Consider the following 18,939-nt stretch of genomic DNA (forward strand, 5'->3'; position numbering starts at 1 on the left):
GGTTTCCTGTTCCTAGACGCTAACCATGACATTGATAGGTAAGCGTTGCCAATGAGCAGTTTCAGCTCTGTACCAGTGTCAAACCTACTGGGAAACCTTTGGTAGGAGTGAAGAGGGGCCGCGATCAGATCATTACTCCTGGTTTGCAGGGGTTGGTGTCACCGTGACTTGCCAGTGACATGCAGAGATTGGTGAATTCATAGGGGGAGTCATCATCTTTTATCTGTGCTCTTCCCTCTTGGTTATACAGCCAGAGACACTTATCACAGTCAAGGCAAATAGCCCAAGAGAAAATTAACTAAATGGGAGAGGGGGACAAAGGGTGGAGGGATAACTGGGGAGAGGAGGGGAGTTAATGTAGTGAAGTCGGGGACTAAGTATGGGTGAATGGAGCACCTGAACATAGGATGAGGGGTCTGAATGTGAGGGTAGGTGGGAAAATGGGGTCTGTCTGTGGGGGGCTGAATGTTGCGGGGGAGGGGACAATATGTTACGGAGAAGGAAACTGAATGTTTGGAGAGGAGAATTGAGCATGATGGAGAGGGGGCTAAACGTTGCCAGGGGAGTGGTGGTGAACTCACAAGGGAACTGAAGGAGGCTGGAGGATGGGGATTGAAGGAGAAGAATAAACCGAGCCTAGAGATGAAGAAATGGAGGGAAAAACCAGAAGCATGTCTGAAAGAAGCAGCAGAGCATCGCAAAGGTGCGAATAGTCTACCTGCCTTACATGGTTTAAGGCAGTCTTCATAACTTTTTTTTATTATTATTCATTCAAATAATGTGGGCATCACTGGCTAGGCCAGCATTTATTGCCCATCCCTAATTACCCAGAGGTGAGTTAAGAGTCAACCACATTGCTATGGGAGAGCACATGTACTTGCACATCCACTAATATCATTTATTGTATCCGTTGCTCCCGATGCGGTCTCCTCTACATTGGGGAGACTGGGCGCCTCCTAGCAGAACGCTTTAGGGAACATCTCCGGGACACCCGCACCAATCAATCACACCACCCCGTGGCCCAACATTTCAACTCCCCATCCCACTCTGCCGAGGACATGGAGGTCCTGGGCCTCCTTCATCGCCGCTCCCTCACCACCAGACACCTGGAGGAAGAACGCCTCATCTTCCACCTCGGAACACTTCAACCCCAGGGCATCAATGTGGACTTCAACAGTTTCCTCATTTCCCCTCCCCCCACCTCACCCTAGTTCCAAACTTCCAGCTCAGCACTGTCCCCATGACTTGTCCGGACTTGTCCTACCTGCCTATCTCCTTTTCCACCTATCCACTCCACCCTCTCCTCCCTGACCTATCACCTTCATCCCCTCCCCCACTCACCCATTGTACTCTATGCTACTTTCTCCCCACCCCCACCCTCCTCTAGCTTATCTCTCCACGCTTCAGGCTCACTGCCTTTATTCCTGATGAAGGGCTTTTGCCTGAAACGTCGATTTCGCTGCTCCTTGGATGCTGCCTGAACTGCTGTGCTCTTCCAAATCCAGAACCTGGTTTCCAGCATCTGCAGTCATTGTTTTTACCACATTGATATGGGGTCTGGAGTCACATGTAGACCAGACCGGGTAAGGATGGCAGTTTCCTCCCCTAAAGGGCATTAATGAACCAGATGGGTTTTTTCCTAACAATGGATTCATGGTCATCATTAGACTCCTAATTCCAAACTTTGTTTCTGATTAGGGTGGTCAGGGTGAATGATCAACATCACATCCATGATCTGGGCTGCGGTCCTGGACAAACCAGGACAGTGTGGACGCTGGGGACCCTGATGCGGAAACACACAATGACTCCAAACCCAGAGCCTGAAGACAGACAGATGCCCTTGTCCAGATAGTCAGTCCCACACTCTGAGTTTCAGCGACATTCTCACAACAAACCTCCCAGGGCAGCTCCTGTTCACTTAATCAAAAAATAACAGCTCCACCCACCTCTTACTGTCTGCCTGTCATTTGTGACTTGTCTCATTATTGTTGCTATTGTGGTCACCAGACTGTGCAATAAATCTGTTGCCAAGTTCATGTTAAAAATTAAGCAATCAGGAGATCTGTACAAATGGTATGTTTTATTGAAACATGTAAGATTCTGAGGAAACTTGCCTTGCTGAGAATATATTAGATTAGGTTAGATTCCCTACAGTATAGAAACAGGCCCTTTGGCCCAACAAGTCCACACCGAACCTCCGAAGAGTAACCCACCCAGACCCATTTCCCTTTGACTAATGCACCTAACACCATGGGCAATTTAGCATGGCCAATTCACCTGACCTGCACATCTTTGGACTGTGGGAGGAAAGCTGAGCACCTGGAGGAAACCCATGCAGTCATGGGGAGAATGTGCAGACTCCACACAGGCAGTCGCCCAAGGCTGGATTTGAACCTAGGACGCTGGGGCTGTGAGGCAGCAGAGCTAACCACTGAGCCACCATGCGTGGCATTATTCCTAAGCAAATTTAGCATGGCCGATTCTCCTGACCTGCACAACTTGGACTATGGGAGGAAACCGGAGCACCCGGAGGAAACCCATGCAGACATGGGAAGAATGTGCAAACTCCACACAGACAGTCATCCAAGGTGGGACTCAAACCTGGGTCCCTGGCGCTGTGAGGCAGCAGTGCTAACCACTAAGTGACTGTGCTGCCCGATGTTGGAACTGCCCTGCCATTACACTTTACCTTGTATCAGTTATCCTTGAACCTCCTCATATCGACTCAGCTAAATTCAAGATGGCGGCACTATTCCTAAGCAAAGTCCCAATATAGATTGCCCTGCTCAGTGCCACTCAACTCCTTGCTCAGCCTGGCGAGCATTTGTAAAAGATACCAAATGAGAAGAATACTGTATCAAAGTTAACTGGATGATCACACTGTAAGTGCACTGCATGTGGGAATACCATATTATAATAATCCTGCCAACAGAATATTGTTTGACCAAGGATATCATGATAACTGGATGAAAATGTTCATAAGACAATAGCAGCTTCTTTAAAAAGGTACCTGAAAAGGACAGGATATTAGAACAGTGCACCATCTAATATTATCAATGCACAATGATACTATTTAATAATTATGTCACATGATAGGAGTTCTGCATTATCTAAGTAAGAGACACAAACAATGAGAGTGCTATAGTTTTTGACTAAGAATGAATTTAATTAATCTGGACTTTTGCTTCTGTTTACACTGAGACCTGTTTTTTCTCCTCACGGTCCAGCTGTCTCCATCATTATTCGTTACTCATTCCTGACCAATGTCTGACATTCCGCCTTGCCTAGGCTTCAAATCACCCAAATTCCCTCTGCCCGAGTCCTAACTCACACCCAACTATCCTTGGGCTCTCTGATCAAATTTAGCTCCTGGTGAAGCAACGCCTCGCTGTTACAATCCTCATCTTTCTTTTCAAACCCCTTCACAACCATCACCAGTCTCTGTAACTCTCCCTAAACTGCTGAAATATCGGGACTCTTCTAATTCTGGCCCCTTTAGCATCCCTGCTTTTAATCACTCCATCTTTGGCTGCCGTTCATCAGTGACTGTGATTTTAAGCTTGAGAATTTTACTCCTGCACCTCTCCAACTCATGACCTCCTCCTCCTCTGCAATGTTTCTTAAATGTAATGCTTTGATAAAACCTATGGCCACTTTGTGACTTCACTTTATGTGGCTCAGTGTCTAATTACACTTTAAACCACTCCTTGGGGCATTTATTACATTAAAGGCACTATAAAATGCAAGCTGGTATTGATCAACTTATGAATGCGTGAACTCCTTACGCCAGTTACAAAACACTTGAGAAATGAAACATCATTATCCTGAGAGAATACAACCACCTGGTTCTGAAAGATACTCAGTATATCATTGGGATGAATATTCCAGACAAATGCAATGCAGCTCTGGGTGCCGCAGAATTGGAAAAACTGGAATCCGGAAAACAAAAACACTCATAAAATCATAGAGCCGTACAGTATGGATGTTCAATAACATCCTTCCTATAGCAGGGCAACCAGAATTGTATGCAGTACTCCATATGTGGGGCCTTACCAATGTCTTTTACAGCTGTGTCCCAACTCCTATACTCAATGCAGTGACCGATGAAGGCAGGAAATACCCATCATCTCCTTCACTACCCTGTCTACCTGTGACACTACTTTCAAGCATTAATGGAGGTGAAATAACAGAAGTCTATTTAGCTTCCCATTCCTGCACAGTGCGGGTGTCAGCATTTGGGATAACTAGTTCCAATTTCAACTTGTTTTGCTAAGATTCTTCTTCAGATCTGTTCCTATCTAGGTCCTGCAAGCAACAGCTCAGTTGACTGTATGCCAGCCTGCCCAATGGCACCTCAACCTCACCCAGGTAACCAGACTTCTTTCTGAGCTCCTGCATTGAATGGGCAGGGAATGCCGTAATGGAGCCCAATTTTGTCCCTATATGTGCCGTTCACTGGACCAAAGCCAGGGGACTCACTGAACAACACACCAAGGCAGATGCTTCAGTCCTGGGCAGTTATAACATCACAAATACCAAGATCAGCTACCTGACTGTTCCAGATTTGGCAACTGCTTTATCCACTTGGTCCAGCATTACTTCCTAAACAAATAATTGCATCTATTTGGCACCTTTCATAAGCCCAAGATTTCTCAAACAGCTTTACACTTAAAAGTGATGAGTTCACTGTAGTTACTATTGTATTATAGGATATGCGGCGACCAATTTGCACACAGCAATCTCCCACAAGCAACAATGTGATCATTCTTTTAGTGATGCTGATTGAAAGATAAATATTGGCACTCCCCACCACCCCTCCCTGATCCAGCATCTTCAACATTCGCACTCTCCACCATCGACACACAGTTGGAAAAGGATATACCATCTACAAACATCAAACTCATTGGGACTCACTCCATACCTCCATCCTATACCATGCAGAAGGTCAAGAGCAGCAGTAGCATGGGTATACCATCACCTACAGGTTCTCCTCCAAGTCACCCAGCATCCTGACTTGGAACAATATCAGCATTCCTCACTGACACGGGGTCAAAATCCTGGAACTCCTTTCCTAACAATGGGGTGGTGCAGTGGCACAGTGATTAGCACTGCTGCCTCACAGTGCCAGGGACCATGGTTTGATTCCACTCTCAGGCAATTGTCTGTATGGAATTTGCACATTCTCCCCATGTCTACGTGGGTTTCCTCTGGGTGCTCCGGTTTTCTCCCACATTACGAAGATGTGCAGGTTAGGGTGGATTGGCCATGCCAAATTGCTCATAGTGTTCGGGGATGTGCAGGCTAGGTGGAATAGAGTCAAGATTAGAGTGGTGCTGGAAAAGCACAGCAGGTCAGGCAGCATCCAAGAAGCAGGAAAATCGACGTTTCGGGTAAAAGCCTTTCATCAGCCTGTTAAAGGGCTTTTGCCCGAAACATCGATTCTCCTGCTCCTCAGATGCTGCCTGACCTGCTGTGCTTTTCCAGCACCACACTAATCTTGACTCTAATCTCCAACATCTGCAGTACCCACTTCTGCCTAAGCTAGGTAGAATAGCCATGGGGAATGCAGGGATAGGATAGTAGGATGGGTCTAGGTGGGGGATGCTCCTCAGAGGGTTAGTGTAGACTCAATGGGCCAAATGGCTTGCCTCCACACTGTCGGGATTCTATAAGAGTGCTGTGTATGTATCTATTACCCAGGAACTGCAGTGGTTCAAGAAGGTAGATCACTATCTTGTGTGGAGCAATTAGCTTTAAACAATAAAACGTTGACTGCTAACATTGAGTGACCATAGGCAGGGACACCCACATCCTGTGAATGAATTTTATATAGAGAGCACAGAGAATAACTCCCGTTATTCTACAAAATTAGCACCACGGCATATTTTGTGCCAGGCTAGCTGATGGCACGCTTAGAGACTTGGTTTAATATCTAATCATCTGAAAAATGGCACCTCTGACAGTGCAGCACTCCCTCAGCGCTGAAAGTACCAGCCGAGAGAGGGGCATGTCCTGGAGCCTGGGAGTGAGGATTGAACCCCTAACCCGAGGAACCCCCCCCCCCCCCCCGCCCCCAATATCAAGAACCACTCGCTGAGCCACAACAAGAAAAAGAAATGAAAATACGTTTTTAATCACAGAATTGGTCAAACTTGGAAAAAGAAACACAAATTACCGCTAAAAAGCAGGCAGTAAGAAATGAGAAAACAATGAAAATGAAAGGGAATTTGTTCGGAGGAAACATACAGCTCAGCTCCGTGCTCTCCTGCAGCCATAATGGGGTAATGTGTTCACTTGACACAATTCCCAATGCTCAGCACCTGCACTCTCAGTAATAAAACTCACAGAGGCCACTCTTTCAGGTGTTTGAAAGCGGCTTCAGAACGATTCTGTGTTAGCCTTTCCCCTCTCCGCAACACATTTCGTTTTGCAAATGACAGAACCTGCTCCCCCCCCCACCCATCCCAAAAAAAAACACCCACTTAGCTGCCAAAAGTTGGCTTTGAAGATCCCACACACACCTGCCGCTGCTGCTCCTGAACTTGGTAATCTCACTCTCTCTCACACACACACAGGAGAGGGAACACACCCCAGACCAGCTGAATGAAACATAACAAAATGACACACCGTCAAAGCACGCTGCACCCTCTGGAGTATCCCCTTCCCCAAATTGCTGTCGGCTGTGGGATGCCGGAGAATGACTTATGGATGATCAGGAAAGCTACGCACCCGAGCAACAATTATCACAGTCTTGTCTTCTCTCTGTCTCTGTGCACGCAGCCCGCTGTGAAATCTGACACCTCAAGGCTTCTGCCCAGTGCGAATCCTCTTCTGCTTTGTAGCGAGAGGGGAAGGAGCAGATAATGTGACAGGCGATCTCTGTCTGCAAGACTTACGGCTGGTAATTACAGCGCTGTGTGATCCTGCCTGACGTAACCTATATTAGCCAGCTCAGCATCCCGACAACATCAAAACACTGAAGCTCAGCTCAGAGCAGAAGCTACCCCCAACCCCCTCCCCACTCATTCCCTGAATCCCCACCCTGTTCATCCAAGGCCGCTGATTCCACAACAACAGATTGCAACTTGCATTCGTATAGCGCCTGGAGCACCACAAACCCCTTCAAATGAGTGTCACCAGAGGGGGGGGGGGGGGGGGGGGAAGCCTTTGACTCCCGCCCAGTACACAAAGAACAGGTGATATGGAGGGGACCAGAGATGCTGATGATTTCCTCACTGTTTTCTTCGTTTGTCTATAATACCTTGCAAACTCCTCCCCTACTGCCACCCATAAGAAACCCACAAGCATCCGCACCCCCACTGCTGGGGTTTGTCAGCTCCCGCCCACCAGACTGGAGTCACCTGTAATTAAACAGTGAGTTCAGGCTAATGCTGCAGGAAACTGAGAAATAAAAAGCAACACTAAAAAGATAGGTGTTTATATATTCTGAATCCCTTTCAGCACCTTTGCTTAATGGCTGTACATGAGGGGGCTTATTATCACTAGAGCATTAATCCAGAGATCCAGGCAATATTTTCAGGACCTGGGTTTGAATCCTCACAATGGTAAATGGTGGAATTTGATTTTTTTTTTCAATCTGAAATTAAGAGTCTACCAATTTTGTTGTCAGGAAAAAATGCCCATCTGGTTCATTAATGTCATTTAGGGAAGGAAACTGTCATCTTTAACCTGCTCAGAGACCTACATGTGACTCCAGACCCACAGCAATGTGGTTGACGCTCAACTGCCCTCTGGGCAATTAGGGATGGGCAAGAAATGCAATAAGTAATAAACACTGAGCCAATGTTACATACATCCCAGAACTCCACTGACCTGCTCCACAAGAAGGGATTTAGATTTGCACAGTCACTACAGTACAGGAAATTGTTTCACTTAAACAATTATTGCAGCCCTTTCCAGCAACACAATTCCTCTGCCCTGAATGTCATTATGTCCCTGAGGGAAGAAAATCTGCCATCCTTACTCAACCTAGCTTAAATGTGACTCCAACTTCATAAGCAATGTCTCTGAAATGCCTAACACGCCTCTAAGTTCACAGCTAATTAAGAATGGGTAACAAATGCTGGGCTTGCCAGCAAAGCCCATAGCATAGGCAAGAATAAATCAACCCATCCTCATTCAACACCTGGAGGAATCTGGTTATCAAGTGTATTGGAGATCATGAAAGGAACTACTCTTCTGGCACTGAACTGCTTTTGAAGTGCATCCATTGTAATTTGTGGTAGCCAATTTACACACAGCAAGCTTCAAAAACAGATAATGGACACGTGAGCAGTTCTTCACACTTCACTGTTGGTTGGGTGGTACAGAGGCTAGCACTGCTGCTGCACAGTGCTAAGGACCTGGGTTCAATTTCAGCCCTGAGTGACTGTCTGTGTGGAGTTTACACAATCTCCCTGTGGCTGTGTGGGTTTCCTCCCACAGTCCAAAGATGTGCAGGTTAGATGGATCAGTCATTGGGCTGGGTCTGGGTGGGATGCTCTTCTTGAGGGTAGGTGTGGACTTGATGGGCTGAATAGCCTAGTTGGGGATTCCATGATTAATATTCACTGGAGACATACACTCTCTCTGCCCCTCTTCAAAAAATGCAATGGGGTTTTTACAAGAATCTAAACAAGTAGGGAGTGCCTTGGATTAGTGTTCTGTCTGAAGCAGAGCACCACCCACAAGTTTGTATAAGGTGGTCTTTATACTAATGTCTAAATCTTATTTTATAAGAAGAAGGTTGGTCAGTGTTAGCCACTCACTATATGAGCAGATTAGTAGGAATGTTGAATCGAACAGTGTATTGCCCCACTTGTGTGTGTTTAAAGGTGAAACACCGTGGGTGGTACAGTGGTTAGCATTGCTGCCTCACAGCACTAGAGATCCGGGTTCAATTCCCACCTCAGGCGACTGACTGTGTGGAATTTGCACATTCTCTCCGTGTCTGTGTAAGGTTCCTCCAGGTGCTCTGGTTTCCTCTCACAGTCCAAAGATGTGCAGGTCAGGTGAATTGGCCATGCTAAATTACCTGTAGTGTTAGGTGTATGGGTGGGTTGCGGGTCGGTGTGGACTTGTTGGGCCGAAGGACCTGTTTCCACACTGTTAGTAATCTAATCTAAAGAGAGAACAGTGCAGCCACAGGCTGAATCTCAGATGGTGAAGGAGGAACAGTGGAAAATGGGAATACACCCTCTTGATACATTAGAGGGTCTGGGGGGTTCTCTAATTCCTGACACCAATGGATGCTCCTAAAGTAGCCCAACGATTATTCAGTGGAGGATATTGTTTCACATTTGATCTTGTCCACATTCCTTCAAAGATGTTAACTTTTCATTGGCAGGTAAAGTATTTGAGCAAGGGTATTTATTTTAATTCTATATGTCAAAAAAAGTAACGTGCTCATAGCCCTATACCAAAACAAAAAGAAAGTCACTTGTGCCCGACTTAATCCTGACATATATCACGAGGAAGTCACTGTTAAATTAACACAACTGAAACCTTATCCGTTCTGGGGCTGGAGACAGCAAAATAAATCACAATTATGATTCACCACCACATACAGAGTATTAAAATACACTTCAGTTGTGATGTTCAGGTTACAAGGACCGAGTTAGTAGATTGATTGCAGGTTTGCATTAAAACTTAACTCCACAATGTAAAGCTCAGCCAACACCCAAGTCAAACGTCTGGGGCAGAAGTGTCCATCTTCAGCACTGGCCAATTGTCATTTCTCTCATTCGGAGAGAATTGACAATTAACCTGCTACCCAGTTCCTACATTTAATCTGCTTCCTAACTTCCCCATGCATTTTCATTTTCACAGTTTTGTCCCTGAAAGCAGGCCCTCTGGCTGGGCTAACAGCTGCATTAACATCACGGGTTTGCTTGCAGGAACGCTATTTGTGCTTTTGTGATTATTGTAAAGACTGAACTGCTGTTTCATTCTTTGCTTCGCAATTCACCGCTTGACACTATTTGCATTTATGTAGCACCGCAGCAGAGTTAAATATTCCAAGACATTTCGTAAGAACACAAGCCGGCAGAAAGTTGCAGAATCAATGAAGGAAACACTTCCGTCAGTATTGGAACGAAAATGCTGAGGATGCCCAGGAAGGCTGTCTTCCAGTTGAACATGATGCCCTCGCCTAGTGCCAGCCAAAATACCAGAAGCTACTGGAACACCTTACTCACCAACCCTGCAGTTGTATAGTTACTACTCAGGTCACCAAAGCATCTTTAAGCAGCTTACTATTTTCCAGCTATATATGCTGTCCTCAGTGATAGCATCCAAAGATAATGAATCACATCCCACCTGTATGCTCTCAGTACCCAGCTCCATCTCATAACCCAGCAACTCGAACTAATGAAAGCTCCAGCACTAGGCGGTGACATTGAAGGAGGGCACCATGCAGGGCTGCTGGAGTAGTTGAATAGTTCAGTCTCTGGAGGAAAGGGTGTGTGTGGGGAAAGGAGGCTCATTGAGAGACAGATCAGACAAAACAAAGGATTTCCTTGATCACAAGCTTAATTCCATATTAATGCTGTTGCTTCCTTCATATTTGTAATGAGCTGATGACAGTGGAATAGATTCATGACCTTTGGGCTGTCCACATGTTCAAATCTCATTTTATACTTCTATTTCTCTCTCCATTGATGCTGCCAGACCTACTGCATTTCTCCAACATTTTTCATTTTTTGATTTCAGATTTCATGGTGGCACAGTGGTTAGCACTGCTGCCTCACAACGCCAGAGACCCGGGTTCAATTCCCGCCTCAGGCGACTCTCTGTGTGGAGTTTGCACATTCTCCCCGTGTCTGCGTGGGTTTCCTCCGGGTGCTCCGGTTTCCTCCCACAGTCCAAAGATGTGCAGGTCAGGTGAATTGGCCATGCTAAATTGCCCGTAGTGTTAGTTTAGGGGTATGGGTGGGTTGTGCTTCGGCGGGGCGGTGTGGACTTGTTGGGCCGAAGGGCCTGTTTCCACACTGTAAGTAATCTAATCTAATCTAAACACCCACAATAACTTGCTTTAGTGTTAAGAAGTCTGAAGCGACAGTGTTCAGCACCCATCACACCTCCATAGATTCCATTTCGTTCCTTGCTTGGCATCACAGGGTGCACCAGACAGTTGGAAATCTTACCTATTCAACCCTGAGCTCAGAAAAATACCTTCTAACCTTCTCAATCATCAAGACAGCTTCTGAACTTTGACTATCCAACCTGCAGGGACCATGTAACTCCCTCCAATATGTGCTCATTTGTCTGGACGTTTCAACAGGGCTGTTCTTAGCATGATTAATTTGTCGACAGCTCCTGCATCAGGTCAGCAACATCTGTTGATATTGGCAACTGCTCATTAATGGCAACATGGATTAGCACTCAATAATTGATCTATGTAGCCCACAAAAAACAAAAAAGTTATAAGATTGCTGGTCATAAAAAATTCCAGAATCACAGAACATGACAGCATTTGAGTCTTAACCTAATTTTTGTTCATATGAACAAGAAGCCATCATTAAGGGCGCTAATCTGATCAGATCAATTACAGTGAAATCATACTGGGATCACAGAGAAATTACATGGGGATTACAATGAAATTTTACTGGGACTGGAGTGAAATGAAAGCAGGATCACAATGAAATCATAAAGGGATCACGGCAAAATCATAAAGGGATCATGGCAAAATCATAAAGGGATCATGGCAAAATCATAAAGGGATCACGGCAAAATCATAAAGGGATCATGGCAAAATCATAAAGGGATCACAGCAAAATCATAAAGGGATCACGGCAAAATCATAAAGGGATCATGGCAAAATCATAAAGGGATCATGGCAAAATCATAAAGGGATCACGACAAAATCATAAAGGGATCATGGCAAAATCATAAAGGGATCACAGCAAAATCATAAAGGGATCACAGCAAAATCATAAAGGGATCATGGCAAAATCATAAAGGGATCACAGCAAAATTGTACTGGCATCATAACAAAATTGTATGGGATCACAGTGAAATTATACTATAATTCAAGATGCAGCAGCATGGATGAGGACTAAATTGATACAGAGTAAAATCTGCAGTTTAATAATGTACTGCGAGCAACATTGATTCCATGAGGTCTGTGAAATTTCCATCAAATTTCTTTCCACTGGAACTTAGCTAAGTGTTCCTGTTCAGGATTGGGAGTATTGTTTACATAACCCAAGCTGGCAAGTCAGTGCAGTGATGGAGGGAGTGCTACACTGTCAGAAATGCCTTCTTCCCAATGGGATATTCCATCAAAGGCCCTCCTGCCCTGTTGCTGAATGGAAAAGTTCCTGCCCTTAGTTTAACGTTGGACAGCAAAGCTATCAAGGGAACTGCTGAGAGCATCACCTCAAGTATTTAAGCAGAGTTGAACAGCTCATGGAGTCAGTTCGATAAACAATCATCATCTTTGAGAAAGGTGTTAGGCCAAGGCCCTTTCAGATGCATTTACAAGAACCCATGACCCAGTTTGAAAAAGACCAAGCAAGTTTACTCTAGTGTCCTGTCAAACACTCCAACCAACATCTCTAAAAAATCGGGAACTTGCTGTGTAATAATTGGTTGCAGTGTTTCTGACAATATAACAGTGCCTACATTTCAGAAGATGTCAAATGTTTGTAAAGAATGACTTGATGTCAAGAAGGGAACGCAGCCTTTTCTCTCTCTTAGCTGCTGCAAAATCCATCCCAGATCTTTTAAGAATTACTTAGAATCAATGTACAGATTCATCAGCACTGTGCCCTTTGTATTCACAAATCAATCCACAGTCCTTTAGATAGTTTTTCCTGATTTTCCCAGATTTCCCAGTCCCCCTGTGCTTGGAAGTACTAATGTAAGTGCTTTCTTGTCCTCAGTTCAAGGTAAAACTGAATGTAAAAGTATCCCTTTCATGCTTTGTCTGCATTCTCAGGAACATAATTCAGGACTGAAAAGGAGTTAATTTTCTGTTTTGGGTTTGTTTAAATACAAATGTGAAAGAAATGGTACATGACTTGTTCAGGAAATAGTTCTGCACTAAAAATAGTTCATCAAACCAAAGCTATGGATGACATTCTAGAGCGGAGGAGGAGGTCGGAAATAAAACAGGAGGTTGCGAAAATTAATCAGAATTCCTTGTGACTGATAAAATATACGCAGTTTCAGGGTAAGGGTCAATTATGAAGGACTGAAATGAGGAAAAATTACTTCACTTAAACGGTTGTAAATCTTTGGAATTCCCTACCCCAGAGGCTTGTCAATGCTTCACGCTGATATAATTGGGGATATGATTCGGAGATACCGGTGTTGGACTGGGGTGTACAAAGTTAAAAATCACACAACACCAGGTTATAGTCCAACAGGTTTAATTGGAAGCACACTAGCTTTCGGAGCGATGCTCACAATCACCTGATGAAGGAGTGTCACTCTGAAAGCTAGTGTGCTTCCAATTAAACCGGTTGGACTATAACCTGGTGTTGTGTGATTTTTAACTTAATTGGGTATATGCAGGGATGTAGAGTTGAGGTTGAAATCAGACTAGCCATGATCTTATGAATTGGCGGAACAGGCTGGAAGGACCAAGTGGCCTAGTCTGGTTCATATGTTGAATACATTTAAGACTGGGATAGTCAGATCTCTTGGAATTTGAATTCAATTAATTAAGCTGAAGCATAAAGCTCGTCTCAATAATAGAGACCACAAACCTATCGTTGATTGTTGAAATAATTCCCAAAAAACTGGTATCCTGTCACCAAGTTACCCTTTACTTCTACATGAACAGTCCTTGACTTCAGTACTGCCTCATTCAGAGTCAGGGGTCAGAGTGTCAATATCTCTGACACTCCCCTTTTTATATGTTAGCCAGAGCTCCCTGATTGGACCAGATTATCAGTCCTAATCAGGGAACTCATATTCTATGACATCCAGCTGGCTGACTTCATTACAATCACAACAATTGTCATTGAAAAAAAAAACCATGTGGCTCATTAATGTCCTTTAAAGAAGGAAATCTACTTACCCAGTCAGTGAGTGATTCCTCTCCCACAACAAAGTGCTTTAATTTTAACTGCCCTCTTTCAGTACCATGGTAGTTAATGGCTGGTAACAAATACTTGCCAGTGATGCCCACCTCCCCACAGATTGAACCAATATTAAAAAGAAAACAAGAGCTGCCTGGGCTTTTTGAGTCAGAGATTGTCATGACCTTCCCAGCTGACATGTTAAGTGATTCAGTCACAGCGCGGTTACCCTAGTTTGAGCCCACTGCATCATTGCTCTGATTTGCACAACACTTGACTTCAGAAATTTCAAATATGCACATGAATGCCAGAATCAAACAGAGACTCATGTTTGCGTTAGATTGCACAAGCACAGTTCTGGGAAAAACAGACTGATCAGATGGATCCAGGTTTGATTCCCGATCTGTGTTCCCTGAATTATAGGAATGAAAAGAAAGCAAGGAACGGGAGCCCTGGAGGAATACTGTCCAGTGGCCCACTTGGAAAGTCTGCGCGTTCAGATCGAAAATTTTCTTAATACAGGGAAAAAAGATCCAAGGGGATTTCAAGATTGCAACATATAAGATTTGACACCAAGCCACATGGATATTACAGCAGCTGACTAGAAGCTGGTACAGATATTAAGGAAAGGAAGAGGCGGAAGGATGGGAAATTCCAGATCTTAAGGCCAAGATGGCTGCAAGGCGTGAATGCTAATAGAGTGCAGGGAATGGGTAAGAAATCAGAATTGGAGGGATCAGCAATCTCAGAGGTTGGGGTAATTGGAGAGGATTAGAGAGACTGGGTGCACAGAGTTTTACAGCATGCAAAAAAATGTCCTTTCAAGCAATCCTGTCCAGACCAGTCATCGATCATCCAGCAATTCTAATCCTATTTACCAGCACTTAATCCATACCCTGGTATGCTATGAATTTCAAGTGCCTATACATGTACCTCTTAAATATCTTGACTGTTTCTGCCTCCGTCACCCTTTTAGACAGTAAGTTCCAGATGTCCAACTCTGGGTGTAAGAAAGTTTCCTCAAATCCCCTCTAAACCTTCTGCTCCTTACCTTACCACAGTGCTTCCTGGTTACTGACCCCTCCAATAAGGGGAGATGTTTTGCCTAGCTACCCCATTTATGTCTATAACTCTATACACCCCAAAAACTCTATACACCCCAATCAAGTCCTCTCTCAGCACGCTATGCTCTCAGAAACAACACCAGCCTAACTAGTCTGTCTTCAAGGCTGGATAGCTCCAACCCAGGCAACATCCTCTGCCCTCTCACTAGCAGAGTCTTATCTTGCCAATAGGATGGCGACCAGAACTGCACACAATACTCTTAACTAACATTAAATACAGCTCCAGCAAGTCATGAGGATTTGAACACAGGAACAAGAATATTAATTTTGAGGCATGGCTGTGATGAGCCTCACTCCCAGCTCTTGTTGCAAGCCTTCTGTAGGGACATTCCGAACCTACATTCAGGCGTGAAGAACGAGGAATTAGATGAGGTACCAGGAGTCACGCAGCACTACTGTAACTAGACCTCATAATAAGTCAGCGTCTTTTGGCAACAGAATAACAGATAGTGAGAAAAACCGCATTTATGAAAGAAAATCACACACACTCAGCACTAATTAAATATTAAAAACATTCACAAAACACAGGGAACTAAATCTTAAACATTTATGAAATGCTGCCATTGGTGAGTTTAATTTTCTGAATGCTTTCCAGCTCAAAACTACTGATAAAAAATAGTTTATTTATAAAGAATGCAGCTTCCAAAAGGTAGCAGCTGCTTTCTGTTTCTTAGTCCTTTGTACATTTTCCTAAAACAGTTTTCCCACCCCAACCCCACAAGAACCCTCTGTATCCCCTTCCTCATCACAACCCTCTCCACACTAACCCCCCCCCCCACAACAACCCTCTGTACCCCCTTCCTCATCACAACCCTCTCCACACTAACCCCCCCCCACAACAACCCTCTGTACCCCATTCCCCATCACAATCCTCTCCACACTAACCACCCCCCCACAACAACCCTCTGTACCCTCTTCCTCGTCACAATCTTCTCCACACTAAACCCCCCCCACAACAACCCTCTGTACCCCCTTCCTCATCACAACCCTCTCCACACTAACCCCCCTCCCACAACAACCCTCTGTAACCCATTCCCCATCACAACCCTCTCCGCGCTAACCCCCCACAACAGCCCTCTGTACTCCCTTCCCCATCACAACCCTCTCCACGCTAACCCCCCCACAACAACCCTCTGTAACCCATTCCCCATCACAACCCTCTCCTCTCTAACCCCCCCACAACAACCCTCTGTACCCTCTTCCTCATCACAACCCTCTCCACGCTAATGCCCCACAACAACCCTCTGTATCCCATTCCGCATCACAACCCTCTCCACTCCAACCTCTCACAACAACCCTCTGTACCCCATTCCCCATCGCAAACCCTCCACCCCAAACCCCTATAACTCACTCCATCACAACACTCTCCCATAACTGTCTCTACCCTGCCTCCACAACAATCCCCACCCTGCCCTTCACAACTCTCCCCTTCCCCTTAAAAATGAGGGACAGATCAGCCATTAGCAAATTGGGTGGCGTCAGAACAAAGTTAAGGGGCTGAATGGCCTACGCCTGTTCTCAAGTGCCTCCCTAAACAGTAACAAAGCCACCAAAGTGCAAGGGCACTCACTCCTCCTTAAAAACTATTTCCGCGGGGGTTTGAGGTTTGAGGGGGGAGTGGAATTTGCATAGAGGAAGCCACAAGAGCAAGTTACCAGGCTGCCTCCTGGCCCTTCACTTCCATGTGTGAAAAGTTAATGTCAGTGAATAATGGAGACACACCCAGGATTTTACACTGACTGGTTTCCAATGTCCATCCTGGCAAGTGTGAACCCAGGGCAGAGCTCTGCATTCAGAAATAGAATGAAAGAGGCTCAAAAACAAGTAGATTTACACATTCTGTTATCAACTCGGAGTGAACAGGAGTCTGTATTGTCTAAACTCGACTTTAACAGCCTTCTGACATCTGCTTAAACACAGCTCTAAATTCAGCAGAATTAAGAGTGACATAGTGGTAACATCATTGGACTGGCAACCATGGCGAATTTTTGGGGGGCAATGGAGTTTGTGGAATTTAAAATCAGTGGATAATATCAGGAGGGACAAAGCTAATCTCAGAAATGGCGATCGTCAAAGAATCTCCAATTGTTGCAAAAACTCAACAGGTCCACTAATGGCCCATGGGGTGGAAATCTGCCACCTTTATCCAGTCTGACCAACATGTGACTTCAACAACTGCCCTCTGAGATAGTACAGTAAGACACACATCTCAAGGGCAGTTAGGGAACAAATGCTGGCCCACATGAAGTCAAAGAGTTGGACAGCATGGAAACACACCCCCACATAATAAGGAAGACTAAAGAAAAGACATGCATTTTTCACTCAGAAGGACTTTAAGGAGTGAAATGGAATTCACACACCCAGTGTACAGAGTCTGCACCCAGCTGCTTGTGAGGAACATGGGAAAAGGAACAGGTCGTTCATCCTGTTCCATCATTTAATGAGATCATGACTGATCTGTGACCTAACTCCATCTACCTGCCTTTAGCCCACATCCCTTTTGCTTATCAAAATTATATTCATTTCAGATTTAACATTAACAACTGATCCAGCATCCACTTCGTGGAAGAGAGTCCCAAACCTCTCCCACCCTTTGCGTGTAGAAGTGCTTCCTAACATCTCTTGTGAATGGTCTGCTCCTAATATTTAGACCAACTCCCTCAAATCTCAAACCAGTGGAAATAGTTTATTTTTATCTACCCTGTCTTTTCCTGTTAATGTCTTGAAAAGGTTGTTGTTGTGTCTGTGCATCCAGCGTAAACATGTACTCAATTAAGCGAACCAACAGGGACCAGTACTCGTGTGGTGAAAGTTAACACCTTGGCAGCTTTCCCTTCATGACTCAGCAAAAATCAGCAAAGTGTCATTGGAAGACCACAGGATTCCACCTTCAGCTATTGGCTCAGGTACACTGCAAATCACTGAGGACACATAATTTTGAAGCAATGCATGCTCAACTGCACAGAGTGTACGCACAGGGAGCTTTGAAGCATGGGTTCAAACTATAATGTTCCAAAAAAAACAAGTACATGACTTCAAGAAACATTTGCATTGATACAATTATTTGAGAGGTGTCTCGGCAGAAGACTGGCAGATACCTAGTGTTATTACTCTAGTTAAGAAGTGAGGAAGGAACAGGCCTGGGGATTGATAGAACACTCAGCCTAACATAGGGAAAAAAATGAAATCCCCTAAGGAGCGAATCAAAACAACAGCTAGAAATGAAAATGATAATAATGAATATTCAGAATCAACTTCAAAAGAGAAAATTTTGTGTGACCAACTTTATCAAATATCTTGAGTGAGTAGTGGTAAGAGTGGACAAAGGTAATGTCATGGATGTCATTTATCTGAATTTCAATTTAGGTTTCCCCATAATAGAATCGTGAATAAAGTCAAAGGAAAACAGAATCAAGGGACAGGTGTCAGCATGGATGGCTAGCTGAGTGGGAATAAAGGTTCAAAGTGGCAGAAAGTTACAGTCCATAGTACAAGGGCTGGAATCACCGCCATTCACAACTTACATCAACAATTTGGACTTTGGAATCCAAAGTTTCTTGATTTGCGGAATCATTCATTTAGGAGGATAATTGATGATGGAATGAGTACAACATATTGCAGGAGGACATTAATAAACTTTCTGAAATGGCAAATAGTTGGTAAATGACTTTTGGCCTGTGGGACAAATGCAGGTTAGTACATGTTCGTAGGAAGATAAAGTTACTTATTACTTAGAAGGTCAAGTCTAAGTGGGGTAGAAGAACAAAAGGATCTCAAAGTACAAATGC

At 44.6% G+C, this 18,939-nt stretch overlaps 1 protein-coding gene across 7 annotated transcripts in view; it reads right to left on the reverse strand.

The window, feature by feature from the left end:
• plekha6 (pleckstrin homology domain containing, family A member 6) overlaps positions 1-18,939 on the reverse strand; it is a 344,270-nt gene that overhangs the window by 186,195 nt on the left and 139,136 nt on the right. Inside the window, exon 1 of one of the 7 annotated variants that reach the window (XM_072563816.1) lies at positions 6,628-6,880. The exons of 4 other annotated variants lie outside the window; for them this stretch is intronic. The gene's annotated coding sequence lies outside the window, so the exon portion shown is untranslated. Of the gene's footprint in view, positions 1-6,627; positions 6,881-18,939 lie in introns of those variants that run through there. 2 more of the 7 variants (XM_072563812.1, XM_072563811.1) reach the window with 2 other exon arrangements.

Source organism: Chiloscyllium punctatum, chromosome 45 (assembly GCF_047496795.1).
Source record: "Chiloscyllium punctatum isolate Juve2018m chromosome 45, sChiPun1.3, whole genome shotgun sequence".
Lineage (NCBI taxonomy): Eukaryota > Metazoa > Chordata > Chondrichthyes > Orectolobiformes > Hemiscylliidae > Chiloscyllium > Chiloscyllium punctatum.